The sequence below is a fragment of the Thamnophis elegans genome, chromosome 10, assembly GCF_009769535.1.
Source record: "Thamnophis elegans isolate rThaEle1 chromosome 10, rThaEle1.pri, whole genome shotgun sequence".
Taxonomy (NCBI): domain Eukaryota; kingdom Metazoa; phylum Chordata; class Lepidosauria; order Squamata; family Colubridae; genus Thamnophis; species Thamnophis elegans.
In genome coordinates this window covers 46777854-46790801 of record NC_045550.1, presented here as the reverse complement: position 1 = coordinate 46790801, position 12948 = coordinate 46777854, and the positions used below count along the sequence as shown (strand labels likewise).

The following is a 12948-nucleotide window of genomic DNA, read 5'->3' as shown; positions in this document are numbered from 1 at the left end:
TTAATTGGTTTGTTTAGTTTTAGTTTGGCTTGCTTTATGTGTCACATGAACCAGTCATGGGTGATACATCATAATCTATGGTTAAGCAGTACTGGATACAAATTAAAAGTGGTTGATTTAGTAACCATGGTTTAGGGTCTTGTGGGAACCCAGATAATAGAAGTGGAATCCTTTTGCAGCCAGAAAACACATTTAAGATACAAACGCAAAACAATTGTCTAATACAGAGAGTGACATGGTGATACCTCAGGAAGAGACATGGCTAATAATTTTGTCCAATACTTTCTGTGATTCAGGATGTGGGATTAAAGCAAAGTCAATGTTTAGCCTACTATAGGCTTAAAGCTCCTGTTGAATTAAAAAAATAAATAAAGCAAAATACTGCACGCTGACCATCTGTGATTTGCCACAAATTTCATTATGTAATTTTGGGAAACTCCAGGGATCACAAAAATGGGATTGGGGCTTTGTGGTTTATAGGTTTCCCTCCTAGACTCCCTGGGACATGTTCCATAGAAAATGTGTCTAGCTTTGCCTTCTCTGTGGATTTAGATAAACCACTTAAGATCGCCTTATGTCGGTATTTCTCAACCTTAACAATTTGCTAAGAAATTCTGGGAGTTGAAGTCCACATGTTTTACAGTTGCTTAGATTAAGAAACACTGCCTTATGCCATTGCAAATTAGAATCACCATTAAAAGGTTGTTTCCAACATAATATATAATACAGGGGGAAATATTTTGAACGATAGAAATATCCCATATAAACTGAAGAAACAGGTATTTTTTCTTAATTTGTCATGTAAATTAATAGAGCAATTGACAAGGGCAGGATGAAGCAGGTCTTTTCTAGCTGGAACTGTGTTTTGTTTTAAAAGAGAGCACTTTCTTCACTAGAGAGCGATCCCACGCATTTAAAGCAGCAGTTACATAAACAATACACCCCAAACTTTCTTGCCTCTTTCTTATTGGCGGAGAATTTGAAATAGGTGAATGACAGCCACTTGGTTCTCCCAGCAGACTTTGAACCAGCAAACAATAGAGGCAGGTTGAATTGGACAGAGGCGAGAATAATCTGGAATTCCTGGTGCTGGATTATACCAATCCTGGGCTTTTTTAAAATGAAAGTAAAAAGCAGTGGCTCTGCAGCATTTTAAAAACGGGCATGAAATAGGAATTTGCAGCCAGTGATGTAGGACACATATCCAAGTGGACCTACACTAAAACAGATTAGTGCTGTGCTGTGTATTCTTTTTTTTTTTTAAAGAAAAAAAACCCCCATTGATTTCAGTGTGGTTTGCTTTTTCCCCAAAACGAATATAATACAGTGACATTTTCGTAAGATGTGTCCAAAGATTTTGCACTTAATTTAGTGATGAGGTGGCCCGTGTGCATATAAAGGGTCTTGTCTTACAGGTTTTTTTTCTTTTCCTTGATGCTCTGCACTTTAATTATTTAGTTATTTAAAATAATAAAGCCTCTCTTCTCACAAGTTGTACAATGGGCAATCAATAACAATAAAAACACAGTACAAAACCAAGAATAATTCAACAAAATCAAAAATAACACAGACTCAAGGCTGTCAGTGAACAAATACACCTACCACAGAATGGACTCCCTTGCATTTCGGTCCAGAGTGCTAGAGAGAAGCCCTTTTTATGTGTGCTTCCGCAGAATACTAATATGGTAAAAGAGAAACAGAAGGATTTCATTTCAGGATGGGCAGACAAACAGATTGCAAAGGAATGGAAGCTGTATAGTAATTGCTTTACCCTTCTGTTCAATTGTGGTCTCTGAGACTGCTTGGAGATGTTCTTGCAATTTCCTTGGCAGGGTTTTTCAGAAGTGATTAGCCATTGTCTCCTTCCTAGAGCTGAGAAGAAGTGACTGGCCCAAGGTTCCCCCAGTTGGCTTTATGCCCAATGTGGGACTGGAACTCTCAGTCTCCCAGTGTCTGGCCAGTGCCTTAATCTCTACACCTTCCTGTCTCTCTATACCAATAATATCACTAGTTTTATCTAGTACTGCTGCACCTCAGCCAGGGGCTGCACTGCTTACCTTGGGCAATTTTGCTAAAGCCACTTTTGATGCTATCTCCAAGACCTATAGTTATCTGACCCCCTGATCTCTGGAAAGAAACTGTCTTCACTAAATCTCCTTATCAGGAGTTCCCTGGTCATCTGGCAAAGACCCAGAGACCCACCAGAGTGTCTGTGCAAAGAACTCAGGCAGCTGTTGTGGCAACTACTTAAAAGATCCTGTACATTATCAATAAAATAACATTTAAGTTTTTTTTTAAATCACAAGCTTTATCTGTTTTACAGTATGAAAGGAGATTCAGAAACACCAACAAAGGCGCTGTCAGAGGGTAGTAGGAAAACAAAATTTCTTGGAGAAGAGAACTTGCCAGAACCTGGAAGACAAATTTTGACACAGTATTACTTTTTAAAATTAACTAATAGCAAGCAAATGAAACAATATAGTTAACTCTATATGGGTGGACATTGCTTGTTTTTGTTTTAATTTACCTTCTGTGGTGTTCCACGTGGCATTCATGGTACCTTCATATCTTATTCTTACACTGAATGAGGCAAATTAAATGGAGGAATTGGTTTGAATTGCACAACCATTAAATGGAGGAATTGGTTTGAACTATGCATTTGTTGTTCATGGTTTATCAACTAAATCACAATGGCTGAGTTCATAAGAGTTCATTAACCTATAATTTAAAATGCTTAAACCACAATCAATGAATTCATAGGACACACTCAGCCAAACCAAACAATCTTCGGGATGACTTCATGAGCTGACTAAATGAAGATTTAAAGCTGTCTAATTAGAACTATTCCCTGTCTTAATATTGATCCGCTACATCAAACTGATTGGTTTTGAAGAATGCTAATTTTGGTCTGCAAGTATATAGTAAAGCAAAAACTATAAAGCCGTACGATTAGTTTAAGGGAGATACAGAAAATGGAATGGGTTAGCAGCATTCTAAAGAATTGTTAAATTGTATCACTTACATCCAAGGTCAATGTAATTCTGATGTACTACTAGCTTGGACAGGACTAGAACTCACAGTCTCTTATTTTCTAGCTTGATGTCTTAACCACTAGACTAAACTGGCTCAAAAATATACATGTATGTATAAGCAATAAAGGTGGCACAGTGGCTAAGATGCTGAGCTTATCGATTAGAAAGCTCAGCAGTTCATCAGTTTGAATCCCCAATGTCACGTAATGGAGTGAGCTCCCGTTACTTGTCCCAGCTTCTGCCAACCTAGCAGTTTGAAAGCATGTACAAATGCAAGTAGAAAAATAAGGACCACCTTTGGTGGGAAGGTAACAGCGTTCCATGCGCATTTGGTGTTTAGTCATGCCGGCCACATGACCACGGAGACGTCTTCAGACAGCGCTGGCTCTTTGGCTTTGAAACAGAGATGAGCACCACCCCTAGAGTCGGGAACGACTAGCACAAATGTGCGAGGGAAACCTTTACCTTTAAGCAACGTATCAGCATGCCAAGTAATTATACATTCATGTGAAATAATTTCTAGAGATACCTTAAAGCAATTCTTATTAACATTACTGCAATATACTCATTAGTGAAAAGCAGAAAAAGAGTTATTGATGTCACATAGCCTTTTATGTCTCATTTCTCCCATATATTTTTCTTTATTGAGGTTAGTGTCCCAGTTAACTAGACAGGTAGTGTGGTGTAGTGTAGTGGTTAAAGGTGCTGGGTTAGGAAAACCTAGGTTCTATTCCCCTTAGGCATGAGAGCCAGCTGGATCTTGGCTCAGTTATTTCTTCCCAGCCCAAATAAGCATCAGACTGTACAACTGGCTGGCTGAAACAAAGAAACAAAATTGGTCCATCATATACTGTGAATTAAATGTGCGCAGTGCAAAATAAGTGGACTTTGTAGTTGTGTGGAGCAAATCCTAAGAAAAGCAATAATAGTATCCCAATAAAGGATAACTGGGAAACCTGAGTTTTTACGTCCCACAACAAAGGTGTTAGATAAATATGTTTATTAGATCCACCCTTCAAGATATCGGAATATTTCATTATGTTATATTCAGTCTATTATCAAATATATTGTCATTGTCATTGTCATCATCAGCCATTCAGTTGTGTTCAACCTTTAGCCAGTCTATGGATCTGCATTTTTCATGTCCCTCTGTCTCACACTGCCTTCTTCAAGTCCACCATCGTCATCCTGGTGTTATCCTCTTTAGTGTCCAGCCAGAGGGTAATGAAAAAATATTGGACAGGGAGAAAAAAGATGTAGCAATGAAGCCATCAGACCTTTATAAATATGCATAAAAATGACCTCACAAGATATATTGGGGGAAAAAGTATAGAAGCCATATGTTTGCAAAACCCATGTTCAGTCATTAGGTGTTCATGTTAAATAGGTCTTTCCTAGGTACTATTTAATCTTCCTGGATCCTAACGTCTAGGATTCATGGAGTTGATTGAACCTCCACAGGGAGAGAATTCTAGTGTGGAGACAACAGTCAAAAACCCCATTTCCAGTGTTCCATCAGGATGAGACATGAAGGAAGTTGGTCCTGTTGGATCTGATTAGATAGGTAGATAAATACAGGAAGTGATGGTCTTCAATCAACAGACATCCAGATTACATGCAGATGAGATATAATCTACTTGTTATTACAGTATAAGCATGGTTGCCTAAATGTTATGATTAAAAGTCAAGGAAGTCATGGAGTTACGGTATACAATATATTGTACCTTTGCACTAGTTTTGTGAGACACAGCCAGGCTAAAATCAGGTTGATAAACCTGTATTTCAAGTGTGTGTGTGTATGTGTGTGTGTGTGTGTGTGTAAATAAAGATTTTGGGCTGGTCTGAATGATTGTGTAAAGCCAACCCTAAAATAGGTAAATAATACACAACTACATTTCCCCTAGTACAAATCTTTTGTGCGCTCACTGTGCCATGGGGAAGCAGATTTAAAATATTCACGACATTTCCATGTTTGACCCGGGATGGGAAGTGGGGATTGGGGCTTTTAATCAGATTTGAGCCCAAACTGGCAACCAGGCACCATACGCTATCAAGCAATTTAATCCCCAGCAGTTTGCAGGAGCCATTCCGGATTCAAAAAACAAACAAACCGCCGCGCTCCGAGTTTTTCTCCTCGCCTCCGCGCGCCGTTGGGGGTGGCTCGCTGTGTGTTTGAATGAGAAAGCAGGTTGTGGCGGCAGCTGAAAGGGGGTGGCCGGAGTCTTTGCTGCCTGGTGCGCGAAAGTCTTCAAAACCATTTCAGCAGGAGGAGGAAAACAAGAGAGAGAGAGAGAGAGAGAGAGAGAGAGAGAGAGAGAGAGAGAGAGAGAGAGAGAGAGAGAGAAAGAAGAGAAGAACAAAAAAGAAAAGAAAAAAGGCGCAAGGAAAGGGGAAAGCAAGGAACCTGTGGAAAGGTGGGTCTGAAAAGAGCGGGGGCTGCTGAACTGGATAATGGAGGAAGGTGCAAGGGAACTTTAGCAAAGCTATCTCCAACCGGACGCCCTCCAGGTATACTTGGGTCTCCTAACAAACACCCCCCACCCAATGCCTGGAAAGTATGAGAGCGGGACTACTCAACACGTTTGGAGGGCTTGGGGGAACAATTGTTTCGCAGGGGGAGCCGGGTGGTCGCGGCATGTAGAAAGGAAGAGTAGGACATCCTTTGTGCTCCTGGAAACCTCGCAGGCACAACCCCCCTCCCCCCCGGACGGGTTTGAAGGCGGTCCCCTCTTCCTTCGCAGCCCCGAGGGTGCCACCTTGCAAAAGGGGCAGCTTCCCCGGGCGGCCCACCTGCACGTGTCCCGTCGGGATGCCGAGGAACTCCGTTTAACTTCTGGAGCGCCTCCTTCCAGCTACCGTTGAGCCCCCTAACTCCCCAGTGATGAGCCACCCTCGGCGCCGGTGATCACGGAGAACAGCCTCTTGCTTCCGAGGGAGCCTCGATCCCCCGCACTCTCCGGCCTCGCTCCCTTAAATAAGCAAGGCTTCCTTATTTGTATTCTTTAGGGTCGTTCTTCCCTTACTCTCCGGCCCAATGCGCCTTCCCTGGGAAGTATTGTTAAGATCTCTAGAGGCCACCTCAAGGAAGAGTGCCTTGGATTGCAGTCTGCAAAGTGGTGGCAAGTATTGGAGGCTTGCCTTTCCAGCTGGCCGGGGGGGGGGCCGCGGGAGTGCTTTTCCTTGGCCATTTCTCTTATCCTTTTAGAAGAGACAAAAAGCCGCGGAGGGGGCGGAAGAAAGGGGGGGGGGCTGGATTGTGGAGGCTGCTTATTATCTTCCATCTGTTTACTGAGATCTCCTCTCTCTCCCCTTAGTCGTTAAGTAGCCTCGTGTGGATTCACTCCCCTCAGAACACCAGCCTCCCTTGATCAATCCTTCCCTTCCCCGTCTCCCCAAACTTATTGAGGGGAGGGGAGAAGAAAGGTGACTGAGAGCTCCCTTTGTTGTGTTAAATAAATCAGCCTCTGCAGAGACCTTGGCTGCAACAGGCAACAAGCAAAATGAGCTGGTGTGTTTGTTCCCCTGTATTAAAAATTAGGCCAACGTTCTCTACAGATGCCTCTTTCTCATTGACTTGAGTTTAGCGTTTGTTAAGTTTTGGATGTTTCTGCGTTGTTAAATTTGGTTACCCCCTCCCCCTTTAGTGGTTGTTTGTGCTAAAGTGAGGGGCCTTGTATTTGAAGTCATAAATAAAACAATGCTCAGGTTTTTGAGCACTCAAGGAATTGATCAGGCAGGATGAAGGCCTTATTAAATTGGAATTACTTATTTCCAGGAGTGGTTGATAATAGGTATCAGTTGGATCCAAGTTACTAAAAGCTAACTTTTGGAATAGTGTAGCCTGAGTTTTGAACTCTAATGTGAGAGACTGAATTTAAATTCCCCTTTCTGAACCTGTATCATGAATGATTGGAAAAAACAGAGGCTTTAGCCCTGATTGTACTATAAAGTAGGCATAAAAAGTTGTTACATGGAGTAGCTGATAAAAATTCATGCTTTAAACCACCAAGGATATTTAAAAGAAATAAAGCAAATAGTTAATGTAATATTGAGCTTATTTACTCAGAAATTAAGTCCCTTGATCTTTAAGGGACTTAGTTGTGAGTATCTGGTAATAGATAATGTATCCAGAATTTTGATGAGCTGAAAGCTTTGTATACTAATAATATTAAATACTTAAAAGACATTTTATTGAAGGTGATATCATGACCTTAAAGGCAGCTTTGGTATAATGAAAAACTTAATGAATAGATCTCTGCACAAGTTATATAATTGTACATGTATAGATCTACATTAACTTCACTAGGATTTAGGAATAGAAAAGGTAAAGGTACCCCTTGCACATTTGTGCTAGTCATTCCCAACTCTAGGGAACAGTGCTCATCTCCGTTACAAAGCCAAAGAGCCAGCGGCGTCTCCATGGTCATGTGGCCGGCATGACTAAACACCAAATGTGCATGGAACGCTGTTGCCTTCCCACCAAAGGTGGTCCTTATTTTTCTACTTGCATTTGTACATGCTTTCAAACTCTAGGTTGGCAGAAGCTGTGACAAGTAACAGGAGCTCACTCCATTACGTGACACTAGGGATTCGAACTGCTGAACTGCGGACCTTTCTGATCAACAAGCTCAGTGTCTTAGCCCCTGAGCCACCACTTATATTATATTATATTATAAGGAATAAAGGGACTACTTTTTATGTCTTAGATTTCCTAGATATCCATTGGTGTCTGGTCTAGCTTAAATCCATCTGACAGTACAGAAGATTCAGTGTGCATATTGTTCCTCCAAGAATGCAATATTGCTAAAACAGGGCATACCCTAGCTTTAGTGATTCATGTACTTCTCATGGTTAGACTACTGCAGTGCACTTTATATGGGGCTGTCCTTCAGGAGGACAGATACAGTTGGCTGAAAATGCAATGAAAAGATACAGTTGGTTCAAAATGCAACGAGTGACCTGACTGCTGAGAGAAGATCCAGCAGCATCATAGTTACCTTAAGATAGCTGCACTGGTTACATTTAACCTCCCAACTCTAGTTCAAGATGCTGGCTTTAACCTTTACTTTTGTACTTGCAGGATTTCCTCTCTCAACAAGGACCATCCTGCCTTGTGCATTCATCCTGAGATAGGTTGAATGTACAAGGCAGAATGTGAGATGTGGGTGCCTGTAGACACTTATTCTTTTATAGTGGCTCCCATGACATGGAACACCTTGTCACCAGAGATGAAGGAGCAGAGCAGCATCTCATTCCAGTGGGCTTTGGGTACAGACTTTGGATTTGAATTACACATGCAAATTTTATTATGTGAATTATGTTTATGTAAACTGCCTTGAATTATGGTTTTGCAATTGATTGATTATATGCCATCAAGTTGTTTTCGACTGCTAATAACTACATAGATAGACATCACAGTAGATAGTGGACCACACAGATAGTATTGCGATAGATAGATATTAAATAGTTTTTGGGTAGAAAAAAAGACACATTGTGGATATTGTGGCTTTTCAAATATGTGTACCAAAATAGGAATGTATTTATTTTTATGTGGTGTATTTGCTTCTTCCTGTATAAGAACTTGATCATAAGCATCTCTATACAAACTTATTTCCTTGAAACTAAAGCTATCTTAGTTTAGTTGGTTTGCTGTTTAGGTGGGTGCACTTGTGAGTCCTTTGGACAGCAAGGCAATCAAACCTGTCAGTCCTAGAGGAGATCATCCCTGACTGCTCTTTAGAAGGCCAGATCCTGAAGATGAAACTCAAATACTTTGGCCACCTAATGAGAAAGAAGGACTCATTGGAGAAGAGCCTGATGCTGGGAAACATTGAGGGCAAAAGAAGAATGGAATGACAGAGAATGAGGTGGCTGGATGGAGTCACTGAAGCAGTAGGTGTGAGCTTAAATGAACTCCAGAGGATGGTAGAGGACAGGAAGGCCGGGAAGAACATTGTCCATGGGGTCGCGGTGGGTCAGACATGACTTTGCAACTAACAACAGCAACATAAGATTATAACTTTTTTTTTACTAGCAAGTATTTAATGTTTTTACAGTATTTAATATTTTTTTTAAAAAAGGACTCCTTAAATTTCAAGATTTTTTTTGCGAAGACAGCTTGATCCTAAATGGGCATAAGAAGTGTTGCTAAATTAAATGGGAGTTCGGAATAAACATTCTGGAAAAAGTAATAGATCATTACTAGAAGCGCCTTCTTTCTCTACTATCTTATCTCTGGCAGTGTATGACAAAAGATGGCACGTAAATGGGGTTGACACTTTTCAGTCTGTTCTGTTTTGATATTAGATGAAGTTATATCCAAACAATGCCAGCAGTGGTGGGTTTGATTAAGTGCTCTTGTTCCCAAAGGTAACTCAGAGTCTTCTGGGAAGTATGGGTGTCACTTCCAAGTTCTTATCTCCTGCACCATGCCTTATATGTGTTAAATAGATGGATTGTTGTACAGTGCAGGCAGAGCAAAGGGTTAACCTCTTACGAGTTGGTTGATTGCTTTCCCCCTTCACCTCCTATCTTACTACTTTACCCTCTTAAAGCACTGGCAAACTGACAGAGGCTCCAGGAATCTGCTGGAAAGCCCTGTTTCCTCATCTTCTCAAAACAGCCTCCTTGCTCCCTGCTAGCTGTACTTGTTGGTTAACAACATTACATTTGGTCCTTTTCAATACGGTTAATGTCTAGGGTCAATCGTTTTTATAGTTCTGGGGGAGCTTAGCCTAGCTTTGTCTTTAAAAGCAGCCAGACATGCACTTATCAAACCAGAGAACATTTGTTGGTCTCTCTCTCCTTTTCCTTGCATCAATTTTCACTAATCAACATAGATTCCACTTCATGGGCATTTGGTGCTGGTAATGATTTCTTGGCTGTGAAACTGGACAGCATTTTTATTGTTTGAGCAACTGTGGACACCATAAGGCAGTTTTAGCCTGAACACATGGTGTTCCAGTTAACTCTTTATTTTCTTTTCACTGCATTGGGTCACTTTTATCCGCAACATTTTATTAACATATGGGAGGAAATTATGTAAGGTTTGTTCCATGCAGTTCCTAACCCTGCTAAGACCCGGTTTTGTATTTTATATCAATTTCCGTATTTTGAAATGGATTTCATGTCTTCTGAATTGTCATAATATCCTAATTTCCCAGAATAATAAGATTATGTAGACCACTAGAAATAACTCAGTTAGGATAGGAAGTGACTTTCTAGTCATGTCTGTTTAGGGTTATGTAGAGTTGGTTGATATCTTTATTTTAATGGACGGAAATGCTAGAAAAGAAGGTATAAACTTTTGAATTATGCAGAGCTTTTCATCAGGTTAGGTGAAAACACATTTTATTTCAATCCAGTTGGTTAAATCTCTAGTCTGTGTTTTGTTACCTAAATGACAATGTATTTATTGTCCAGAGGATTTTGTAATTCTTAGCATGCTTGGTTTTTTTTTTTTAATAAAATCTGAACATAGGTTCTTTAGTTTTCAGCAAGAGGTATAGTTTTTATTTTCAAAAGCTAACCATAAGATAAAGCAATTATTTAGTAAGATTCCACCCCCCCCAGTGGCAGTTGTGATAAAAGATATGATGAAATGATGGTCCTAGAACTAAATAAGGGATTGAATGCATTGAAATTATTAATGGCTGTATCAGCTCCTGGGTCAGTTTTCACTGTGTATACTTAGATAAGATTTTTGCCATGAAAGAACCATCACCAGGTTTAAATAGTTCTCCATTACTTCAGAATTTCCTTGCTTTTCATTCCTGTAACCTGTATACTTTTAGAGCGATCTTTGCTGCCACAGATGCTAACTGATTTGTCATTTCCACATTGGCAAGTAAAACAACAAATAATTAAAAATTACGTTTATGATCTTTCAACCACACATTTTGCAAAACGCTTTACAAAAAATAATATAACACCTGATATAAAGAAAAAAGTGAAATGGAATTTTATCCATTCTGTGCTAGCTAAAAAAGAAAGGGGGAGGAGGGAAGCAAGAGTCTGGTGAAGAAGCAGGCTTTTTTTTAAAGGCCAGGTGTTGTGGTCATGAGGTCACTGACCTTTAAAAAGCTTTTTGCTTCTTTCCCATTCCCTCCCTTCTGTGTCCCATCATGTGTGATGGGCATGATAATGTGGAAAATTTCACACACTTTGTTGGCATTTGGATTGGTCCTGATAACATTTTTGTCCAACTGTGAATTAGGAGGCTTTTTTATCTTAAATTTTGTACAATAACAGCAATAGCACTTAGACTTATGCACCACTCCACAGTGTTTTACAGCCCTCTCTAAGCAGTTTACAGAGTCAGCCTATTGCCCCCAACAATTTGGGTCCTCATTTTATCCACCTCGGAAGGATGGAAGGCTGAGTCAACCTTGAGCCTGGTGAGATTTGAACTGCCAAATTGCACTCTAACCACTGAGCCACAACGTAATGACTAACATCAACCTTAAAGAACTAACGTGCTATAAGTCGTGAAGTTAAAACCATCCTTCTAATATTTATAGGATTTACTTTTCATTGATAGTAAGTAATCATGCTGATTGTCAAAATAAACTTAGTAGGAGAACTAATAGAAACATATTGAAAGTCCTGACTAATACAAAAATTGCTATAGTGCACACATAGTGATACACATTGTATTAATAAAATTGTACAAGTGGTTTCCTTGTGAATTAATTCAGAGTACCTCAGGACCTCCTTTTTAATGTAAAAGTTTACTTTCCCGTGCAAGCAAGAAAAATGCAAGAATTGCAGAACTATGCCTAGAAGCTCCAATTTATTCTAGAAGTTGAGTTTGAATCTGAAATATTAAAAGTGTAGGAATAATTGTTCCCACATTGTTTTTCAGGAGCAAAATTATTGTTGGCAGTTGATATTAAAGAAGAATGTGGTGCAACAGATTTGTTTTTATTTGTAGATTTTAATCCCACCACTATTATTTTTATAAATAACTTAAGGTGGCAAACATACCTAATACTGTTTCCTCCCCCTATTTTCCCACAACAACCCTATAATGTGAGTTAAACTGAAAGTGAGAGTCACTGGCCTTCATGTCTAAGATGAAACTAGAACTCACAATGTCCTGGTTTCTAGCCTGGAACCCTAACAGTTATATCAAGCTGGCTCTTTAAAAAGCAATTGACCTCAAAGAGAAATCCATTGTTAGAACAGTCGTCAAGAAATTTTATTCTTGGCTTCCTCACTATGAACCAATCATAACAATTAGGACACAAACAAGGCATGTCCAGCTGATCTTAAAATATAAGTTGGCTAGTATTCAGGGTGGTAGTTTGTTAACTGATGAGAACTGCTGTAACAAAATAACACCAATATTGTGGCAGCTACCTGGCCTACAGATGTTCAAGATACTGGGTATTATCTACAAGCTCTTTCTGGATGAAACCTTGTTATTTTTACTACAGGTAGAATCTGCCCATCTGGTATGTACCAAGTGAGAGATCGGGTTGCAGATTTCTCCCCCCCACTTCCCCAAAAAATTAAGTGGTGGAAGCCTAAAAGCAGATATCTTGGTTGAGGCCAACTTTCTTTAGAATGCTCTCTTCTTTATCTAGGAAAGCTATGCATTCTTGTAGAGACTTTGGAATGGAGACATCTTTTGAGGATGGATTTTATGAACTGTAGCTGTTGTGGGTTTTTTGAGACATAAGATGCATAGACTTGGTGGATGAGGTAATGTAGCTGTATACAAAAACATACCGAGTTTCCAAGCCTAAAGACTTGTGGACATTTGTTATTTTTGAGATCCACTGACATAACATTAAATTGCAGAATATTTTCTGTGATGGAAATGATCTTGAGACTGAACTTATGCTGATAACTGTGGATTCAAACAGAAGATATGACACCTTGGTGAAACATTTAACATTGAAAGAGACTGAGA

At 39.8% G+C, this 12948-nt stretch overlaps 1 protein-coding gene across 1 annotated transcript in view; it reads left to right on the top strand.

Annotated features, from left to right (window-relative positions):
• The first annotated feature begins 5339 nt into the window (after positions 1–5339).
• PLCH1 (phospholipase C eta 1) overlaps positions 5340–12948 on the top strand; it is a 121281-nt gene continuing 113672 nt past the window's right edge. Inside the window, exon 1 of the mRNA XM_032224816.1 lies at positions 5340–5446. The gene's annotated coding sequence lies outside the window, so the exon portion shown is untranslated. The remainder of the gene's footprint in view (positions 5447–12948) is intronic.